General features: G+C 37.0%; 1 long non-coding RNA gene across 2 annotated transcripts in view; it reads right to left on the reverse strand.

Annotated features, from left to right (window-relative positions):
* LOC149651432 (uncharacterized) overlaps positions 1–23,993 on the reverse strand; it is a 260,536-nt gene that overhangs the window by 150,023 nt on the left and 86,520 nt on the right. Inside the window, exons 1-2 of one of the 2 annotated variants that reach the window (XR_016371213.1) lie at positions 2,263–2,335; positions 1,941–2,179 (exon numbers count right to left, since the gene is read on the reverse strand). This is a non-coding gene — a long non-coding RNA (uncharacterized LOC149651432). Of the gene's footprint in view, positions 1–1,940; positions 2,180–2,262; positions 2,336–23,993 lie in introns of those variants that run through there. The other variant, XR_016371214.1, reaches the window with a different exon arrangement.

The raw sequence follows: 23,993 nt of genomic DNA on the forward strand, positions 1-23,993 counted from the left end.
ATCATTTTGATGAAAGTTCTTATTACACGCGAGCGACGCCGCGGGTTAGAGCCCTAGTATAATATAACAATCAAGGAATTCGACAATCCAAGTCCAAGTTTGTTCATTGATTTAAGCTGTAAATCAAAGAATGTGAAAACTTAAGATATGGAAGGAATTTCCTTGATTACTTATTTATAAACTAATTTAAATTTCAGTAAATTTTTTTAGGAATATTCAAAGGAAACTGGATTAAATTCATAATTATACCGGTATAGGGTAAAGCCCCGCAGTGGCTAATAGACTGAGAGTGAGATTCGGTGCTTGGAGAAATTACTGAAAAGCTATAATAAGTTTTAAGCTTAGATTGGGTGGAGTTTAGCCACGGGGAGAACGCGATTTTGGTCCATTTAAAGCGTGTAACAGAATGAATGGGCCTGGGTTAAGGTCGCCGTTCATTTTTGGACCATCGAATCGAGATAAACTCGCGCGAATAAGCAATTTCCAGAAAGCCCTTTTGGCTTTAATATTTCCTTCCCATAGAACTGGATCTACCTGACAATGAAATGGTACAAACTATCTACTTCCTCGCGCATGCGTGCCTGGATTATAATGGTATATCCAAGTGCCTAAGGTGTCGTCGCCTTTAACCCTTACACCCATCAAATCTTATTTAAAACCATGCAGTAAAAATATTTTTACAGTTAAAAATAAACCAATTATTTCAAGCCTAAAATACTCATGTTGACCTACGATTTAAAAAAAAAACCTTGAGTTCAATAAACTGTAATTTTTCACTCCACTACCCAAGCGTTTCCCTAAGTTGGTCCTAAATAAACAAAAATCTAAAATTACACGTCAAAAGTAAAAGCTAAAAGTCAATAAACTTTAAAGTACGTGTAAATTCAATTTCACGAAAAAAGATTTCGCACAATGAAAGAAATAAAATTAGGCTTAACGTTGCAGTTTCAACACAAATATTAGAGTTTCCATTTCCTGCTCTAGAGCGTCTTGTGCTAAGGCAACTGCAGATTTATTAACTGGGCCTTGGTTTTTAACAATTTGGCCTATAAGTATTCGTGCCAGGGTACAAGGCTTAGTTGGAAATTTTGACGCCAAGGCTTAAGAACCATTTCTCTAATGGGTAATTGTTAGCTCTCAATGAACGAAGGGAGAAAACGAGTGTTTATTGGTTGCACGAGAGAAGCGAACAACCTGTTAGATCGCGTGCAACAAGCGAAGCGACTAGGAAAATTACTCCGGCAGCAGGAGGAACGCGTCTTCCGTAGGAACCCAAGTTCCGAAGCCCGTTTTCCGCCAAGGTCCGTAAAAACGGAAACCCGTGCCATTTTCAAACGAAGCTAATCTAACGTAACTCAGGGGCGCGCCTGCATGCCTGATTATTTTCCTTGATTAGAGCAGAAAACCCCCCAAAAAATGTATAATGAGTTTAAAGGTTATATTACACTGGTGTACACTGTGAGCAACATGGTGTAAACCCGATGATTGCTTACAGTAAGCCTTAAGGGAAGGTAGTGGGTGTGTAACTTCCTTCCCCGTTTAGAACTCTAACCGGAAGTTAGGGAACTACGCCAGGAAACAGACTGGACTTAAGTATTTTTTGTCGTGTTCTGATAACGTTGCAGTTTTGTTCATAGGAAAATTTGTGAACATTTCAGTTGATCTGGGGTTTTTCTGGTTGACCGATTGTTTAAAAAAACTAGGCGTAGTCTAACGTGTACTAAATTGGCTTGGACTCAGAGGTCAATAGAATTAGTAAGCATATTTGCCTTTTACTAAACTAAATAATTATCATTACTCAAATTAGCGCTAAATTTACATCAATCAATAGGTACCATTTGTGACAAGCATTATCATTAACCATAAAATTCATATTTGGCATTTATATGAAAGTTTGAGTATTAGATCCCCCAAAATCCTGATAAAAAATTGAAACTTACATTATTGGAGGTCCTTAAATCTTGTGCAAGTCCACAGTTAACATATGACAGTTGCCTAATCACCAATTCAAAACTTAACTTTGTCCACTGTTTTGTCTCTATTACAGGCTTTACAGCCTTAGATAAAACGGTAGGATTTTACTGATAAAACAAAGAATATACACGTGCGTGTATATTCTTTGGATAAAACCATTCTATTATTCAGAAGCCAAGGCTTAGCCAAAAGTGTGTCTGTGCATCTATAAATAAATAAAAATAACAAATATTTTTCATTATAGAATCACGTTAACATAAAATACGGTTAATAAACTTTCTAATTTACCTTAATTCACTTAAATTTACACGTATCTCTGGTTAATAATTAAATATTTTACCGAAAACTTGGAACAATTGCGCGCAAAAAAGCCGCAAAAGAGAGGACTCCAATTTAACTTTAACGAAATAATTTGGCCGAAAAACAAAACCTACCAGAGATGTCGCTTTACATTTTACAAACTCTCTTTTAAAAAAGGCGCCAAATTCAAAACATTGAAAATACAAATATATTATTGCGGACTATTGAATTAACTCTATTTTTCGTAAACCATTTAATATTAAATTTTGGTGGTAAAATCATTCGCTAATATTATAAAAACACCATTTCTAAAGTTTAATTTCGGCAAAAAAGATTGGAATGGCTTCTCTTTTTTGGATAAAAAATGTTTCTAGGAGGCATAAAAAGTATCAAAACGTAAGCCTTGGCAATATAGTCAAGCCCCAGAATTCTAGATCTTGAAGAATGGGTATAAAAGGGGTCAAGGTTAATCGAAGAAACGGTTGAGCTCAAAAATCAGTATATGAAAACCATTTGCCCTCAAAACCTCCGAGTTAGGCTTACTTCTTATCCTAGTTTGGCAACTAAGACTTCAAATAACCCTGCAAGAAATAGTGTTGGGGATCGCGGAGCGGGCAATGGAGAAAGGGATCAAGTACTGCAGGGTTCTCTTTTGCCTCGACACGAGAAGACCAAATGATCGATGACGCGGGGAGAAGCCGGCGTTAGGCTTAGCTCGCGCCCACTCTGAAACTTTCCCCGCCAGCAGACAAGGCACTTTAATCGACTTGGCCGGTTTCCGATCGGAAAGTGAAATTGCCTTCGTTCGTTCTTTCTTCGCGATTGAGCTGTTTCAGCTCGAGAGAAAAGAATCAGAGAGAGAGAGACCGAGGCTTAGCATGCGTCCTTGGACATTTGAAGGAAAAATAGAGAGCCATTTGGCACCACAAAACTAAGCGTAACATGCATGAATGAATTGGAACAGTGACCGAGGTCATCATGACGAGATGATATTGGTCCATAAAACAAAATATATTTAGAAAACCCTTCCAGGTGTGTGATAGCCCATCCTCTTCCTCTGATGTTTAATAATTTGAAGAAAAAACAAAACCCAGCCTAGGCCTAAATTGAGGTCGAGCAAACAACCGAAGGAAAAAAGGGTTCACAGAAATGTCACATTGAAAGTAGGTTAGTAAGTTGGGGAAGATAAACTATTTCCTTTTATTCTTGATTCAAATGCCAACTAGGTAGGGTGATAATGGAGATATCGAACTCGGAATAGATAATTCTCGAGGCAATTCCATTTGAAACGTTTTCATCAGAAAGTATCAAGGCTAGATTTTCCGAAAAGATAACAACTAAGGGAGGGACCCCAAATAGAGAGAGAGAGAGAGAGAGAGAGAGAGAGAGAGAGAGAGAGAGAGAGAGAGAGAGAGAGAGAGAGAGAGAGAGAGGAACCTTCACCCAAACCTCCACGCCATTTAAACTTCACCCAAGCGTCAATTAACTCAAAGATATCAGAGTCACTCCTATAGGTATCTATACTTAACTGGCTGTTACCCGCGGCATCGCTCGCGTGTATTAAGAACTTCCATCAAAATGATATAAAGAATGAGTTCGTTTTACTGATGACTAATATTTTTGTAGCACCCTAGGAGCGAAGGCACTCGGCGTTGCCCGTCAGCCCGTCGGGACATTTTTTATTACGCGGACATTATTCCATAAAGAAGGGTTTTTAAATTTCTGGCCGCTATTTAAAAAGATGGCAACAAATCGAACCTGAAAGATGGTTCAGCCCGTCTATAGGTTAAAGGAAACCAGTGTACTAAATATTTGTGAAATCGGTTGAAACGCGTGGACTTTGTTGCATAGAGAAGATTTTTTACATTTCTGGGCGCCATTTATTAAGATGGCGGCGGATTGGAAAAAATCTTTCTTAGTACGCGCCTACTACTTATGAGTAACGTCCCTTCAAATTTTCAGCCTTCTATTGGGCAACCGGTTTGGGCTGGGCGTTGATTATCAGTCAGTCCGTCAGTCAGGACTTTGATTTATATAAGTATAGATTTGGGATCCAATTAATTTCCCTTTCAAGAACATTGCGATAGATAACAGACTCTTTATAGACTTGTCCAAATGTTAATTAAACTTATTTTGGCGACTTTAGATTAATCTACTTTTAGTTAAACGAATAATATAAAAGAGGCAGGGTTCCTTTAGAAACGTATCTTAAGATTGCGTGAAAGTGAGGAAAGAGAATATTCGCCACTTCACTCACCCACTTTCTAATGCATCGCTAATGGAAAACTTTCGATACCATGGAGTATAGCTTCTTCGATATAAGAATACAAAATGACTAATTTAAAATACTAGCCCTGGAATGGAGAATGGCGATTTTCTATTATAGGTAGAATTTATAAATCCTTACATCTCATCACAAGGTGCACGGTATAATTTAAAATTTTAAAAAGAGCCTCGAAGATGGTCAGATATTTCAAATAGGTATTTAATCTTCTGGTGAAACTTTGATGACAATCGTATCCCTTATTATTAATCCTTGCATCACTGTAAATAACAAGACTTGGTCTCACTTTTGACTGTGAAATAATTCAGCACATTTAGGTGAAAAATATTTGAATAATTCCAATAAAACATAAAATTATTCAAGTATAGTTCAAATTGTGTAAAAACTTTTCAAGTTTAAATTACTTCAAAATATCCATGTTTGTAATATCTTAAACATCCTACCGAAAACTACACTTAAATAAAAAAGAATAATTAAAGCTCAAAAAGTTTAAATATAAAAATATCCAAGTTTAAATTTGATAAACCTATCCAAGTTTACTTCTTAGCCGCTATAAAATGTTTCTGGACCAACGTAGCAGACGATATTTTCAATGTTTTTTCCATTCCATTTAAGAATATTATATAATGAACAGCGATAAACTCTCCTTCGAGAAAGATAAACCTTTTAAGGGAGAGCTTGTACTTAATGCTAACCATTACAGCTGCGAGTAAAAATCAAAATAGACGATTTTAGAGTGTGGGAATTTTCTTGATTCCTTTCTTTTTCTTTTTCTGGTAAGATTTTTCCGTCTATAACCCTAAAAGCGGATTAGGAATTCTAGAAACCAGACATTTGGAAAAGAGAGGGAAAAGAAGCTCAAGAGACTATTCTAGAACATGTATTTTTAAGAAATAAGAGGCTAACACTAATAGCCCCTGGCGTTGTTAACGTTAGCATGGTAGAGTTCCTTAAAAAAACGAACATGAACGCACCGAGAGTACGGTCGGTGCAACCGACATGTACCAGCTTCCCTGGTATACTACACACAGTAAATGGATTGAAAGCTTTTCTTGATTTTGAGCAAAAAGCATCTAGTTAGGAAGGTGGAATCTAGGTCCAGACGACCGTGCACCTCCTGTTAAAGGGACTATGAAATGTTCAAACAAGTTAGAAGAGACTCAATACTCATTTGCCTTGATTTCTAAAATATTTTCGAAGTAGCTGTTATTACACTTAAAACATAAGAAAGGAATTCAAGTATTTGTTTTTTCTTGTTTGTCAAATTTTCCCCCATAATCTTAACGGCACTCTTATTGGCCAAATCTTAGCCAACCACAGAAAGGAACGCGATTTGAACTTATTTTACAATATCCAATAAAACCAACTTGTTTGAATGCTTCACGCTCCCTTTAAAGGGACTGTAAAGTAGGCATCGGCGGGTGGGTGAGTAAAAATTATTTGAAATACGTCAGAGTCACATAACTGAGAAGAGGCGTGGTTCAAAGAAGCTTAGTTCCTTTTATTTTGAAAACAAGCATTTCGGGGAATTGCCACTGCAATCTCGCGAAACACAAAGACTAAGTGTCCAGTCCCCCTCTATGTGGAGTCTTTGTATCCTGTTGTCACGTGGTGCCTGTGACGTATTTCAAATAATTTTTACCCGCCCGCCGATAGCTACTTCACAGTCCCTTTAAAGGGCGCACGTGCCCAATTAGGTTTTCTAAGAAGAAACAACCAATGACAAATGCAAGATTTTTATATTGGTACACCCAACAAGCCGCCACGCGTAATTGTTCTCTAAAACGCGGGTCTATTTTTAGGTAGAGGTATTTAGGGATACAATGAAAATAAAACAAATTTTTCTCAAGAGTCAATTACTAAATAGGGTTTTTGAGAAGTTGCTGGACAACCATATAACACATTCTTTAATTCAAAAATGTCAATATCACACGTAACACCTGAGCTGTGAAACGTACCCAACTCGGAAATTGCGATTAGAAAACATTAATCTAAAATGACGGTTGAGGAGACGAAATTAATTAAAGATTAGCTAATTAGTCGATTCCGTAGTTAATTAATCGGGTTGGGGGAAACGATGCCGAAAGAAAAACAGTGGGTAATGTATATTACGTTGGGTTTTAATGAATTTAGAGCTAGAGCCTCAAGGCCCACAATCGTACTAAATTTGTAAATTTCTTAATTACGAGGGCAAATTTAGTAATTTACACCCCATAAATGGCTAGCTATCATTGCAAGTAATAAATGAATTTACGCAATTATAACGTAAATATAAGTAAAGAAGACGAGGTAATGCAATTTCAATTTCTTATATAATACGTTTAATTAAGGAAATTTTATTTACTAATTAGTTAAAAACAGAGAAAACTAGTTAACGTTGTAACTTGGCTGGAGGAGAGAAGGCAGTAGGTTTTATTAACTGAACAGTTAGATGTCCATCTATGGACACTTCCCAGGAGAAATGCTTAGAAACCCATCACTAAAAGTAAAAAATAACTGGCCCTATTACAGATTGTATAGTTGAAGATCTTCCCTGATTACCGGCTATGAAGGGATAAATTCAATATTTACGAGACAATTTATTAAATTCTCTTTGCATGGAGATAGATTCAAAGTTTCCGTATGAGTAGTAACATCTCTTCTCTAACGAGATGAGATGAAGGCCCTAGCGCGACGTTTCGCGTTTTCCCAAAATTAGCTAATTAAATTGCTCTGAAACAATTATAATTTTGGAGATCGCCAGGCCGGGGGCCTTCTGGTGCCTATCATTACGAACACTCTACGTCACGCAACCAAAGAGAATATACTAAGAGGAGCAGAAACTTTATAATAGGGACCGGCTCTGAATCTGGAGTAACTAGTTCCGGTTGTTCACGTGACCGTGTTGTCTACTTAGAAATTACCTTTTGTACGTCAACAGTCAACCCAGAGATCAACCCTTTGCCACCACCAAAATTAAGCAGCCGACATAGTTTAACCAATAAAAGGCGTCGCTGCTTAGCCAATCAACAAAAACCGGATCTAGTTACTCCAAAACCGTGGCCGGGCTTTTCAAAAGCCTTGTGAAAGGCTAAACTTTCTGCTCCTCTTGGTATATTCTCTTTGACGCAACCAAGACCAGGGGAATCAAGAGAAATGACCAGAATAACGTATCCACGCTGGTATCATTATCTTCCGTATCACCTGTAGGTTGCGTAACTGGAAATAAGGATTCCCTATTCATAGTGCATAAGTTTATAAGATACGTTCTTTCCATAAGTATGACACTACCTATACTTTGTAATGCTAGGGACTTACGGCTCGAGAACAACATGACTACACTCGGTTAATTTTGTAGGACTTCCATCTTCCTATTTAGTCTGTACTAAGCCTTTGACAACGCCTCAACAGGCGTCGCATTAGGAGAATCTATCACCTATACGTCACTTCATGACAAACTCTCGGCAAGAAGTGATATCTAGTTTATTAGGGTGAAGGTATAAATTCGCCACATTTCTAGTTTTATCTCCAGTCCAAACGTAGGTCCGGAGTATATCCCCGTCTCTAAATTACAACTATCTCATTGGTTCTTGAAAACTCACGTCAGCGCGACGCGAATGACGAAAATTACGTATTTTCCGACTGAGGAGAGGTGAAATAGCCCGGCCTCCTTTTACGTCCCCCCCCCCTTTGTATTTTGAAAGGGGGACTGGGACTATGGCGCGCTTATACTTAGGCATGCACGTCCATATACCCTCTCCCTAATAAACTAGATATCACTTCTTGCTCTCAGTAACCAGTGACAAACTTAAGGAACATATTTTATGAACTTATGATTGTGTTAATACCTGCAGTGAAAAGGGCGGGAAATTCCAATTTTCGTATAGCAAATCAATAGATTTTTGAAAGCATCGTTAATATTCTACAACATGTTAAACCGATTTCTTAAGTTATAAAAATCTTTACCAACAACTAAATTCACCCCATTTTCCTCCAATATTTTTCTCAACCAGCCAAGTCTTAGCTATAACAACACCTTGTTGCTCTCTGGAATAAGAGCTAACAGGTTGCTTTCGAGGATGAGTAGAGATGATCCAAGAAAAATAAAAAAGAGAGAGACGAAAAATTGGGAGAGAACCAAGTGAACCAAGTTTCGTACAAGAGAGTGCGAGAGAGAGAGAAAATAGATTTTACAGGAAAATACTGAACAAGGAACATCGAAAAATAGTGTAAGATCGATGACCGCAATCGGTCACGAATTTTCCTTGCTTTTTTTCCTTGCATCTTATGGGATACCAGTGTTGTTCGAGCGCCCATTTTACTGTGGAATCGCACGAGTGTAACATTCATGTATTCTCTCAAAAAACCACAAGGACATCTTATAATCGAGGATAGCACATTCTAACTTGTCAGTGAAATGGAAAGCTAGGCCCGCTTACACGCTAGGCTTGTAAAATATTTTAGAATTGATTTCCGCACCCAATCTTAGAACGAGGGGAGTTTAAGGCGGGAAAAATAGATTTTCCACGCGATATTTTAGCCTTTCTAAGGATGGATTTTAATATAGAACGAGAGAAAAGTCGCGAGCAGAGTGTCTCGTGCACGCATCTGAGTCGAAAGTAGATAAGTTCGAAGTGACGAGTCTATCATAAAAATTTGGAAATTCCGTTATATTTAAAATACAATATAATACATGGAGATTCTATATTTATGGCAATTTAAATCGTATTGAAAACCACTCAAATTATAGAAAAATAGTTTATAATTTGAAATAATTTCTGATAACTTCGAATTGATATACTATACTCTTGTTCGAGCGAACACATTCTTTACCATAGCTGGAATAAGCGCGCGTTTTCTTTTTTTTTGGCGGGAAACTGCTGGGAGTTGGCAATGACATACTGTGATTTATTGCGGTTCAAGAGTGGTACGCAGCTTGTTCGCCATATTACATAAGGCCCCAAGGCCTACGGAAATTGAAAATCCGAAAGAATACAAACGAAAGGTCTAAAAAATAGCCTGGTACTGTACATTGCGCATCCTGGTTTTCTCGAGTTTTTGACCGAATTTATTACATACTGCGGGCGTTGAGAGACCTACAGTTTTAGGCGATCTTTTCTGGGGTTAAATAGTTGAAAAAAGAAATTCAGAATTTTCGTATTAGTTCAGGAATTTTCTCCTAGGGGGCCAAGAGAAAAATTTAATTTATATCTAAGCAAACAAAAGCCGGATGAAAACACGTTACTTGAAACAATACTATCAAAAGAACTCCTAAAACTCATCAGTCGTGTTGAAAAAGAATTTTCTTAAGCCTTGGTGAAAAAAGAGTAACTTCCAAGAAAGGTTTAGTTTGTTTAAAGTGATAGTGAAATGTAACTAATTTGTCTAGTAATCCATTTTTTAAACAAGTTTAAAAAATAAATTTTGCAAAAAGTCGAAAAGCTATGAATTTTTACTTAATTCAAAGTATTTAAGCTAACTTAATTCTAAACGTATTAAGCCTTGGTACAACTTCCCTTTGAAGAAATGGGAACCCTAGCTGGCCCGAAATCATCCAACAAAAAGAATCGAGAGAGAGAGAGAGGGAGAGAGAGAGAGAAAGGTTATTAAATCTCAAAGAAACAACACCGCGAGCGAATTTCTTTTCATCCGATTCGAGGCTAAGAAATAATAAGATCAGTAAATCAAGGGACAAACATTAACTTTGTCCCTTCTCCTTCGAAAAGAGGCGTGTCTTAGACACTACCATATCGACTACTCAAGATAATGACGTCATACATCAAAGCTCCAGCCCGATTTCTCGTTTTTTATTCGATGTTAACGCTATCAGAACTTGATTAAACCAAAGTTCTCACAACTTTATGTATTTTCCTTTATATATTCACAAAAATTTACAATAATTTTAAATCCCATACGCTTTGCAAATCATCTTGTAGATTACTTCTATTGTTAATTTATTTCTGACTTAAAACGCGATTTATATATAACTTCTATCGTACTGAAGCCAAAGTCTCAAAGATTCAAGTCTTTGATTCTTTATACTTGTTGATTTGGTTCTGTCTCTCGATTTATAACATTGGGGGGTGTTGTCAGAGGTTCTTAGGGGTTCTGGGGGTTCGGGATCGAAGCCAAGAGTTCTCTGCAACTTGTGGCTGTCTTGGTCGGCGCGAAATGAACTCTCATTTCGATATCGAGCCATCAAAAATATATAGAAGAAAGATAAAAACAACGAAAAGAATTGTCTTTATATATTAGACCAAAAGTGAAGTATCTTTGAAAATAATTGAATAACCTTTCATTTTAAAACGCTTCGAAAATTCCAATTAATTTTTGAGATGAGATTTCATCAGGGATAGATTTAATTTTAGAAGTAGGAATGGAGAACAGAGTAATCTGGGCGCGCGTCAAAGTCCCGGACCCCCTTCCACGAGACGGAGGGGTATAAAAGAAGAGGCGGGTCATAGCGACAGAGGTAAAAAGGAATTACGTCACTATTTTTCGCCGTCCCCGTCAGCAACGTCATCAAAACATAGTTTAAGTGAGCCAATAAGATAATTTAAACTTTTCGTTACGTCACGTGTTGGAGGGAGGGGCTCTATACTGGGCTATGAGTCGGACTGAAGTAAATACTAACCGTTCGTTCTCCATTCCTACTTCTAAAATTAAATCTATCCCTGATTTCATAGCGAATTTTAAATATGCACCTCCGACCAATCGCGTAACGCCCTACCTTCTTCTCGTAGCACGTGATAAATACTATCGAATGAATTTTAGCGCGAGATTTGATAAAAATTGCACGCGATGTGACAATTGTAGCACGAAATTGAGAGCGTGCCACTAAATTATCCTAAAACCACAAGACCCCAAAAAGGAAAACAAAAAACATTACAACTAGACTTACCATGTTTTTGCCCTTAAATGGTGGCAAGCGGATGGTGCTAGGGGTGTTAGTTATATAGAGCATACAGTAGAGGGTAGATAGAGGTGGGGAAAAAAACCTCGCACAACGAAACCGAAAATGGTAATAAATTATATCAAGCAGAAGAGAGAAATCGCGTCAGCAAAATTGAAGCTTTCGCCATTTTTTGCTTTTCCTTGATAAAAAAGACCAAGAGTGAGAGAAGAGAGAGGGAGAGAGAAGGATGAGGGAAAGATGAGGATGAAGACAGGGAGGAGTCGAATAGGAGAAGAATTGTATAATACAGTGTGCGCTTGGTTATTTATATCGCTTATCACGTGGCAAGCGACATCAGAGCATCGTAGGTCCCGCAAACTCGAGCTACGAACTGCATGCCCTCTTGTGAGAATATTGATAAGAAAAGAAAAAAGCGTTCTTTAGTTGTAATTGCGCAATCAGAACGAATACTTTTTAGAAAATAGTGCATTTTTTATTGGAGAGAGGGCGCTAATATACAAGAAAGATCCCCTTACTTTTCCGCACTGTGGCAGTCTAGGCACACGGTGTAGAATCAAGAAGTGATATCTTAGCTTTATCTCCAGTCCAAACGTAGGCCTCTAAATTACAACCAGCATCTCATTGGTTCTTGAAAATTCACGTCAGCGCGGTGACGCGAATGACGAAAATTACAGTCATATTTTCCGACTGAGGAGAGGCGAAATAGCCCGGCCTCCTTTTAGTCCCCCTTGTATTTTGAAAGGGGGACTGGGACTATGGCCCGCGAACACTTGGGCATCTTAGTATCTTCTCCCTAGTAAACTAGATAACACTTCTTGGTGTAGAATTCTAGTTCACCTCACAATGCATCTCCACTTCTACTCCTCCCTGATGAAGATGGGGATGGACAACAAAATTCCCTTTCATGAAGCTTTTTTTATAAAGGGGAAGGGATGCAGTTGGAGTTTTTATTTTTTACCCTTCATCATTTTTGTTTTCTAGTAACGGAACAGCACCTTGACCTCAAATTTTGTTACTCTTACAGCGCCGGGATTTTTTCTATTATTATTATTATTATTTTTGTTTTCCAGGTTTCGAAAACACGGATAAATTTTGAAAGAAAAAGTGGGAAAAATAATCGAAGTTGGTTCTATTATTTGGCGTTGCATTAAAGAGAAGAAAACACCTTAAGTCATTTGCTATCTTTAATAGACCGGAAATAAACTCGCCTATAAGTTGCGCTCAAACACCAGACGATATTTTGGTACTGAATTTTGAATTGAGGGTCATCTTTACGTTGACTGCAAAAGTCCTACCAATCATGCACTAAGCCTAACGCTTTTGAATTTGCATGTACCATTTTAGTCCAATATATTTCCAGGTCTATTTAGGACTGTATTTTCCTTATTCCAGGAACCAGGGATAGAAAAATTATGGTAAAATAATACTGTATGGTAACAGGCTTTTGTGTTATCTCAACAATATATATTTTTTGGGGGCGCTCCGTTAATTTAATTTGCCTTTTTTGAAGCGAGTAGAGTGGCTTGAGTTCAATAGAAGAGTAAGAAAAACAAAAACGGGGATCCTTTTTAATTTTCTGTTTAGCTAGACGTCTTTTATCAAAAGGATTTTATCAAATTTAGCGAGGTTTTATTCCATGGCCCATGGACGATAAAGAATACAAAAGATTCGAGGAAATTAAAGGCAAGATCGACCGACACTACAATGTTTCTTTTTTAACTCGCAAGAGGAGTGTAAAATAATGAATGTTTGAAAATGGAATCATAATTAAATTACAAGAAATCCTACGCGATAGGCCTAACTGCAAAGCAGACGACATTAGCCTAGGGCAGGGATAGATTTAATTTTAGAAGTAGGAATGGAGAACAGAGTAATGTGGGCGCGCGTCAAAGTCCCGGACCCCCCTTCCCCGGGATGGAGGGGTATGAAAGAAGAGGCGCGTCATATCGACAGAGGTAAAAAGGAATTACGTCACTATTTTCCGCCGTCCCCGTCAGCAACGTCATCAAAACGTAGTTTAAGTGAGCGAATAAGGTAATTTAAACTTTTCGTTACGTGTTGGAGGGAGGGGCTCTATGAGTCGGACTGAAGTAAATACTAACCGTTCGTTCTCCATTCCTACTTCTAAAATTAAATCTATCCCTGCCTATGGTACAGAACGCTATTGGACGATTACGACCACGTGACAGAATTGAAATAGCCTATATCATCCAGGAGAAATACAGAAACAAAAAAAATAAAAAAAAAAAGATGTTGTATTGACACTAGAGTTTAAAGTATCAACGAGCTGTCTTTGACGGTATGATTCAATTTATTCTAATTTCAACTACAGGCTGTTTTTCTATATATATCTATATATCTATATATATATATATATATATATATATATATATATATATATATATATATATATATCTACGAAACCTTTTGCCCCTTTCTCAAGATACTGTCTGGAAAATATATTCTGGTGTAGCGATACGCGAGAAGTTTTGGCTTGAAAGAAAAAGGAGCCAAGTGGAAGGACTTGTACTATGTACAACAAAATCGGGGCCATTTCTAGTGGAAGAAACACATCAGGGTGGCACCTACCAACACAAAACGTGGGGACCATACGCAAAAGAGCGTGTGATTTACGACTCTAGCGCCCCTAAAAACTTGAGCAACTATACTATAGCCTTATTCCAAGAAGAAAAAAGTTGATTTCTCTTTTTATTCGTATACAAGTTGAGTTCCCATTTGATCTCGTGGTTGTGAACTTGTGATATATGGCGTCATTTGGGTGAACGCGACAATTGGGACTATTTTGAAATATAGTCACTAGTGAGTGATACGGTTTTTAATGTTTATGTAGGGATGCAGTATTGATATAGAGGATTATATTTGACCAGGGATGGATTTAATTTTAGAAGTAGAAATGGAGAACAGAGTAATCTGGGCGCGCGTCAAAGTCCCGGATCCCCTTCCACGGGAAGGGGGGGTATAAGAGAAGAGGCGGGTCATAGCGACAGAGGTTAAAAGGAATTACGTCACTATTTTTCGCCGTCCCCGTCAGCAACGTCTTCAAAACGTAGTTTAAGTGAGCCAATAAAGTCATAATTTCAACTTTTCGTTACGTGTTGGAGGGAGGGCTCTATACTGGGATTTGAGTCGGACTGAAGTAAATACTAACCGTTCTCTATTCCTACTTCTAAAATTAAATCTATCCCTGATTTGACCTAAGGCTATAGGTTACCTATGGTCAAATGAATGAGGTTGCCTTGAGCCTTAAACGGATGAGGATGAAAACAGAGCAAGACTTTTCCAAAAAAAAAACAACTTCCAAGTTGAATTCATATTTTCGATGGGAACAGGACCCCATATGTTTGCATCTCTGGGAATGTCCTTTTTCCTTAATGTTAGGTCCGCGCTGTTAAAGATCTTGGAGGGAGGACAGCCTTCTCGAGCGTCTGGATGCTACCAGGCGATTTATTTCAGGTTTTTATATATTTCGCCTGGTGAGAGAAGAGACCAAGGCCTAGCTATACCAAGCTTACGCCTTAAGGAAAATCGACCATTTTCTTAGAGACCGCTCGAGTTTCCAGGACAGTTTCCTTATAGGTGGGCCTGCGTGTCCCCACCCCTCCCCACCTCTTTTCCCTAAGCCTTGGCCGCGCAATTCTGATTCGGGCGATTTAACGTCGAGCCCATTTATGTTATGCCACAAGATGAATGCTCGTTTCACGTTGAAATAAAACTGTAGTCGCGTAACGGACTAAGAAAGCGGTGAACTAAAGGCGTACTGTTGCCAAGATAAAGAATTCTGCAACATTGCCAATGCGCTTGAAACTATATCAACTTGATTTGAACTCTTATTCTAATTCTAGATCGCAGAAAGATAATAATTTGTTTACTAAATTTGAGCTAATACCACGAATCTATTTAGTTACATTGTACCCCAGTTTCTTTACTTCATTCCACTGTACTCTCGTAATGGTACCAACTAAACAGGGCGCCAAAAATTTTCGTATAACAAAAGTATTTTTTTCTTTTTTATATTTTTAGTTTCTCTGTTTCTTCTCCTTGCTCCCTTCCGCGTGGATAACTTTAACAAGCCAGCCTTACTTGTCCTTAGTTTCGAAGAAGTGGTTGCCTACCCTAGCCTTGATTTTCAGTGTCAACAGACGTGGAATTTAAAAACAATTTCCCAAAACAAAACCCTTTAAAACTTAAGATAAGCCAATTGTAAAAATCTTAAAATTATTATTTGAATATTTTAAGAGTCAATTAATATTACAAACAATATAAAAGGATTCACCGAAGCGTACTTCGAAAATTAACGCTATTTTTAAAGATCCCCAAATTTGCAGCTTCTGAAATATATTAATCAGAAGTATTTGTCGTAAGAAAACGAAGATTTCAAACCAACGATCATTTTTTTTTAAACCTAACTGTGTCAAACTTGCCAATGATTTCCGGTTTTTTAGTAATAATTTTTAAAATTTTGAAGAATTTCTAGCAATCATAAATTCAATTGAAAGCTATTTCCCCTTGATAATATCGAATTAATCTACTTCATTCAAAACGGACATACAAAGATGAAGATAGTATAAATTATCATTTTCATTTTACGACTCTATGGATACGAAGAAAAGTGTAGTTCATCTCGAGACGAGAATGCGTAACTGTTAAATCTAACTAGGGTTAAAATTAGATCTATAATCCTATTGAAATTTACGTAGGAAGGATTTAAAATTCGGCGTATTCTTGAAATGAAATACGGTTAGGTATAAAGCTAGGGAAAACCATCCATGAATCACACTATGTAGTATAGAAATCTACATTTTCTCAGTCTTCCATCCGTGATGTAGAATATATAGTATAAACTGAAACCTTCCCAGAATCCCTATGGTAATCAGGCTAGTCTCATGAATAAAATATATTGAGCCTAACAGTAATCTTGATCTATGTTTCCACGCACCATCCTCCCACCCCCCTCCCTTACCATTTGGTCTTTCGTTACAAAAAGGGACTTTTCTTTTCAAGTTAGTCTAGTTTTTGTAAAAATCGTACCTATACCATAGGTAAAACAATTCGGAACTAAGTTAAAAAAGAATTAGGCATACAAAAGCTTTTTAGGCTTTTCTAGATAATACAATTACTTGGGATAGACCATTCTATTAATTCCACGGGGAAAAAGGGTTTGAGGCGTTACACTATCCCTTTAAAACAAAGAATACGTGTAGTCGTATTACAGGGTTCATACAACTTTTGGAAAACCAATTTCCCTGATATTTCCAGGTTTTTCCCCATATACTTCCCTGAATTTTCCAGGTCTTTTCCCGTATATGGAGTATCCTATGGAGCAAATGTTAACGAAGGACGGGGGGAATATGACTATTACATAATCAAAGGACCTCCCGTATCTCTAATATAACCAGAGTTTTGACCCTCCAAAGGATAGTGTAATGTTAATCCTATGGAGGGTATGTTTATGAACATTTTGCTTAATTACTCGGACCCTGTTTGACGCAAATTTCCCTGAATTTTACTAAAAATTCGAAATTTCCCTGAATTTTACTAAAAATTCGAAATTTCCCTGAATTTTCCCTGAGGTTTTTGTCAACTATTTATTTCCCTGATTTTTCCAGGTTTTCCAGGTTTGTATGAACCCTGTATTACGCAAAGTAACTTTTTTTCTCGATACAAATAAATCTATTCAAAAACTAAAAGAAAAACCTGGGGGATTTTATTCCTAGTTTTCAAATCCATAGGCGTGATATCGTTTCTTCCTAAAAAGCTTTTCTGCCCAAACGAACTCCTTCGCGGAATGTGTTATAATAAAATCTTATTTATTCCGGTTGAATTCTCCTTCCAAACATTCGTATTAAAAACATTCCCCCTGCAAGATATAAATGGATTCTCAGTTCACCAAAAAATTTCAATATTTTTGACACTCGGTATCATATGTACGAGTATATCATAGATCAATGGAATATGAAAAGAGATGATCGAATTTGAAATTTTGATTTCAATTGAATTATATAATATTTAAATTAGTTTTAAACTATACTCGTATAATATGTTTTATGGATGATTCTTGAACGCAGTTTTTCATAGTGAGGTTATTTCTTTTATTATTGAGCAAATTGTGGAATTCATTTCTTTACCAATTTATTACAAAGAATTTCAGAGTGTGAAAGACAGAAATTGTTCAATGATAGCAACCAAATACGTTTATCATCAAAGATAAGTTGAGAAACTTCCAAGGGGCTAATCGCTGCCAAAGTCCATGTACACCGGTTACCGAGGGGTCGGACGTTTTTGAAAAAGTGTACGGGATTTTGAAATCTAATTTCATTTCTTCGGATTTTGTTTGATTTCATCGGATTTTTTTTTGATTTCAAAATTCGATAAAAACCAACGGATTTCGTCGAATTTTGCGATTTTTCCCGTGATTTCGTCGGATTTTGCAATTTTTTCCCGTGATTCGGACGGATTTTGGGATATTTCCCTTGATTTCGTTGGATTTTTAGCTACTTCGCTTCTGATTTTGTGATTTCTTTGTTGATTTCCTTACTGATTTTATGTTTTCTTTACTGATTTTGTGATTTCGTTACTGATTTCGGATTTTTGTGGGATTTCGAAATCGGCATTGATTTCGGATTTCTTAAGTTTGATTTCATGAATGATCGATCGACCCCTCGCCGGTTACGGATTACGTGTAATCATTTTAGAACAGTCAAGGACAGTTCTTTTAAAGATTAGCGTGATAAATTTAGTACATTCAAAGGCACAGACGTGTACAGCGATTACACTGAGTGACTGGCCCCTCGGAAACGTTCAAAAGAAAAATCGCGGTGGATGAGCTAACCCAAATTGTCTAGCTGAACAGTTCAAACGACAAAAAAATGCTTCGAAGAAGTGTAGTTAATAATGTAACTTGCAAAAAACATAAAGGCATTTTTAGACCCAAGCGTTAGTTGCATCTACGGCTTACAAATTAAGGTAGGGCGAGTTAAGTCCCTCTAATTGAAGTCGAATCCCCATTTTAATCCATCACCAATCAAGTTTCCCGCGAGTTGCACTTTCCCGCCACGCGTTTTTCTTCAGAGGGCCAAAACCCTGCACGACAACGCGACAATCATTTCGGTATAGCCTCTAGTCTACCCGAACCTAGACTACTCCATCCATATTCAAATAATTCAAAAGCTTATCAGGCTCATCGTGAAGGGAAGTTAGCTTACATTCTAATTTCTAGACCTAGTTGGTACGGAACGTCGCGTATTAAAGTGATAATGAAATCAAAAATAAAATCCGAAAGTGATATTTACTCAAATACGGAATATCTCATGGAGTTAATTAGTAATTTGTGAAGCAATTAAACAAGTACAAATATATCTATAACGTAAAATCGGGTGACAGTATGATTGATAAAGGTTCTGGTCACAAATACTAATTAATAAAGGTCGGTTGGTTATTTTGAGTTACCATATTCGTCAAACTTGGAGAGATCGCTTAACTGAATGTTTACTCATTTCTAGTATCATTCAATTATTTCTAAATGCTCTCAAAATAATTAATTTTTGTTTAAGAACTTATAGTTAGAATGTTACTATACTCTAAAATTTCAAGGCTCGTAACTCTTGTTCTACTATAGATACAGGGATGTAAATGATGTCATCTTAACACAAATGTTCGGATAATTATAAAGGTCTCCACATATCCAAAGCTGTGAGGCGGATGTGATAACCCCTACACTACAGATATGTCATTATGGGTGCTCGAGAAAACAGGGCCGAGAAATTAAGCAAAACCTGAACAAAACACCCACTCCATAGGAATTGCATTAGACTATACTTTGGATTCACCTTGAAACAAATGTTCGGATAATTATAAAGGTCTTTGCCTATCCCAAGCAAAAAAAAAAAAAAAAAAAAAACTTAGCGGATTCGAACCTGTGGCCTTCCAGGAGTGGGGCGGATGTGATAACCACTACACTATTGATATGTTATTACTGGTGATCGGAAAAACAGGAGACAAGTAATTGAGCAAAATATGAACAAACAAACCCCTCCATAGGAAATGCATTAGACTATACTTTGCAGGCTCGAAGCTCTGTTTCTACTAGAGATACGGGAATGTCCTTTGAGTATGTTATAGTCCAATTTGTCCCCCATCCAACCATACTAAAAACTTTGGGCTACGACAAACAGGGGCCAAGTAATTAAGCAAAACGTAAACAAACAACCCCTCCATTCTAGAGGGCCGGTAGGCCCTTCTAGATAAGATCCCACACCCTCCCGTAATGTTAAATGAAAATTCACAGATTTTCGCCGATTTTCCCATAGGAATAACATGGGGTTTTTGGTGCTCCTGTACATCGAATCATTTAAAAACTACATGGAAGTTAGCTTTCGGAATACTTTTAAATTAACAAGTAACTATTCAAGGTGTGCCTTTTTCAAGTTTCATCAAATTTAATTAAGTCTAAGTATGTTAATTTAATTAAAAATGTAAGTACCTCAAAAGATTATTCTACAGCAGACGACGCTTATTGTTCGTTACTCTACAGTAGACGACGCTAAATTGCCATTTCACCGCCTTGAAACTTTAACTTGATATTTTTCAATAAATATAACACTATATTTATTAAAATCTTCTCTGGCGGGTCTAATTTTCCTTTAATTATGTGTCTCGATTGAAATTCTATACTTAAGATACCTTTTTAATTTATATTTTAGATGTTAGTTTCGACCAAGGCTTAAGTTGCCTTACTTAGGCCATGGATTTATAATAGAAGCTTACGCTTCATGGATATTTCCCTGTAGTCTTCAGTAAGGCATTTTGATTTTAAACACATTTATGTCACAAAAATTCGCGCGGGTGGGGGCTGATGACGTAGAAATTGAGGCAAACTTTTTTCTTTCGGCGCGCGTGCGCGCGCGCTTTTCTAAAAATAATTTCGTGCGCGCTATTCAAAATTAGAACTCGATCACGTGAAAAACTTCAACCCCCCCCCTCTGAATTTGCCTCAAATTCTACGTCACAAACGCGCGTGCCAGGCTGGTACTATTTCAGACGAGGAATAAATGTTGTGCGCGTTTTAAGGTGAGTGAAATATCCAGGAAGCGTAAGCTTCTATTATAAATCCATGCTTAAGCAGACTATTGAGTGAGTCTATGCAATGCGTGATTGTAAAAGCTGGAAGGATAGATAGATCAGTGTTGGAAATAAGGATATTTTTAAAACTGGACCTGTGACCTAGGTATTTTAATTAAAATAACTGTCCACGGTGCCAATCACTGTAAACGTACAAGGGCAGTGCACGCAATGTCATGGATAATTGCAATCGTAAAGTGGACTGTAAAAGATACGGCTTTGATAGTTTAAAAATCGTGGCAGGTTTGTTTTGAAGTTGACTATAAAGCTCGGGTTCTAAAACGAATTGTGAGCTGTATCATATAAGAATTAGTAGAAGTGTAGAACCATTTTTAACCTCGTCCTAGAAGTGAAAAATTTCGCATTTCAGGCAAATATTATTTTATAATAGATTAATACAAATAAAGACTGAAGGAACAGATATTATATAAAAAAGGACTTGGTATGCCCAAGCCTTAAAAACAAAATGATAAGAGTTTTTTCCAGTTGACTGAAGCGCGGATATTTTATTTTTCTATATAATTTTAAAGACAATCTGTATTTTACTACTCTTTAATTCAATCTCCTGATTTTACTGGTAATGGATTTATTTCCTATAAATTAATTGAAATAAAATATTACTTATCTCAGATTTTTCATGATAAAATATTTACGAAAATGGAGTTGTTGAAAAATCTGAGATAAGATATTTTATTTCAATTAATTTATAGGAAATAAATCCATTACCAGTAAAATCAGGAGATTGAATTAAAGAGTAGTAAAATACAGATTGTCTTTAAAATTATATAGAAAAATAAAATATCCGCGCTTCAGTCAACTGGAAAAAACTCTTATCATTTTGTTTTTAAGGCTTGGGCAAACCAAGTCCTTTTTTATATAATATGAATAGCATTTGGAGGCTCGTAACTCTGGTTATAGTAGAGATACAGGGATGTCCTTTAAGTATGTTATAGTCCAATTTGCCCCCATCTAACCATACTAAAAACTTTGGGCTACGACAAACAGGGGCCAAGTAATTAAGCAAAACGTAAACAAACAACCCCTCCATATGAATAGCATTAGACCCAATTTTGGAGGCTCGTAACTCTGGTTCTAGTAGAGATACGGGGATGTCCTTTAAGTATGTTATAGTCCAATTTGTCCCCCATCCAACCATACTATAAACTTAGGGCTACGACAAACAGGGGCCAAGTAATTGAGCAAAACGTAAACAAACAAACAACCCCTCCATAGGAATTGCATTAGACTATACTTTGCAGGCTCGTAATTCTTTTTCTACTAGAGATACGGGGATGTCCTTTGAGTATGTTTTAGTGCAATTTGTCCCCCATCTAACCATACTAAAAACGTAGGGCTACGACAAACAGGGCCCAAGTAATTAAGCAAAACGTAAACAATCAAACCCTTCCATGGGAATTGCATTAAACTATACTTTGCAGGCTCGTAACTCTTTTTCTACTAGAGATACGGGGATGTCCTTTGAGTATGTTTTAGTGCAATTTGTCCCCCATCTAACCATACTAAAAACTAGGGGATCGAGTAAACAGGTACCGAGTAATTGAGCAAAATGTTCCCCTCTTTAGGAATAACCTTAGACCCAATTTTGGGGGTGCGTAACTCGTGTTCTACTAGTGATACGGGGATGTCCTTTGAGTATGTTATAGACCAATTTACCCCCCATCCAACCATACTAAAAACGTGGGGATCGAATAAACAGGGACCGAGTAATTAAGCAAAACGTAAACAATCAAACCGCTCCACAGGAATTGCATTAGACTACACTTTGCAGGCTCGTAACTCTTTTTCTACTAGAGATACGGGGATGTCCTTTGAGTATGTTTTAGTGCAATTTGTCCCCCATCTAACCATACTAAAAACTTGGGGATCGAGTAAACAGGTACCGAGTAATTGAGCAAAACGTAAACAATCAAACCCTTCCATGGGAATTGCATTAGACTATACTTTGCAGGCTCGTAACTCTGTTTCTACTAGAGATACGGGGATGTCCTTTGAGTATTTTATAGTCCAATTTACCCCCCATCTAACCATACTAAAAACTTGGGGATCGAGTAAACAGGGACCGAGTAATTGAGCAAAATGTTCCCCTCCTTAGGAATAACCTTAGACCCAATTTTGGGGGTGCGTAACTCGTGTTCTACTGGTGATACGGGGATGTCCTTTGAGTATGTTATAGACCAATTTGTCCCCATCTAACAATACTAAAAACTTTGGGCTAAGACAAACAGAGGCCGAGTAATCCCTTACAAGAAACTTCTTAAGAGTTCTAAAGGAATTTCTTTGGAACCCTACGGAGCCCTTGGGATAATTTTCTAAAGAAACAATTTCCAAAGACTTCCTTGGAATTTCCTAAAGAATTCTTGAGATAAATTTCCAAAGAATTTCTTGGGATTATTTTCTAATGAAATTCTTTAGGAATTCTAGAGATAAATTTCCAAAGAATGTCTTTGGATTATTTTCTAAAGAAATTCTTTGGGAATTCTAGAGATAAATTTCCAAAGAATGTCTTGGGATTATTTTCTAAAGAAATTCTTTAGGAATTCTAGAGATAAATTTCCAAAGAAGGTCTAGGGATTATTTTCTAAAGAAATTCTTTAGGAATTCTAGAGATAAATTTCCAAAGAATTTCTTGGGATTATTTTCTGAAAAAATTCTTTAGGAATTCTAGAGATAAATTTCCAAAGAATTTCTTAGGATTATTTTCTAAAGAAATTCTTTAGGAATTTTAGAGGTAAATTCCCAAAGAATTTCTTGGGATTATTTTCTAAAGAAATTCTTTAGGATTTCTAGAGATAAATTTCCAAAGTAGGCCTAGGGGTTGTTTTCCAAAGAAATTCTTGAGATAAATTTCCAAAGAACGTCTAGGGAATATTTTCCAACGAAATTCTTTAGGAATTCTTGAGATCAATTTCCAAAGAAGGTTTAGGGTTTATTTTCCAAAGTTTTTCACATTTTAAGTTTGTGGATGAGGAAAATTATGGCACTAACTCTTTTTTTTTCCTATTGTGGAGGTTTCAATGTAAGTAGGGCACATACGTCCGCGACAAGGATGCGATTAGTCAGTGTTCAGTATGTGTTTAAGCAGGGAAGGAAAGAGGGTTACTTGGGAGGTGACGGAAGGGGTGTGGGGGTCAAGTCACCTCCGGCGGACACGGGGCAGTCGGCACCTGTAGTGTAGGATCGCCGACATGTGTCTTATTCCCTCAAACTTTGCCGCCCAGAAGCTTGGCTTACAGGAGTGCGCCACACTCCCGTCTGGCACTAATTCTTTAAAAGTAAAATAAGAGTATATAATTAAAATCGTTATGTTTAGATTTACAGGGAATCTAAGCTGTCAGTCGGAATTTTTGCTTAATTCTCTTATGGCATGTTTTATCTTTATTT

Source organism: Phalangium opilio, unplaced genomic scaffold (assembly GCF_054372755.1).
Source record: "Phalangium opilio isolate 3A_F unplaced genomic scaffold, DU_Popi_V2 ptg000082l_1, whole genome shotgun sequence".
Lineage (NCBI taxonomy): Eukaryota > Metazoa > Arthropoda > Arachnida > Opiliones > Phalangiidae > Phalangium > Phalangium opilio.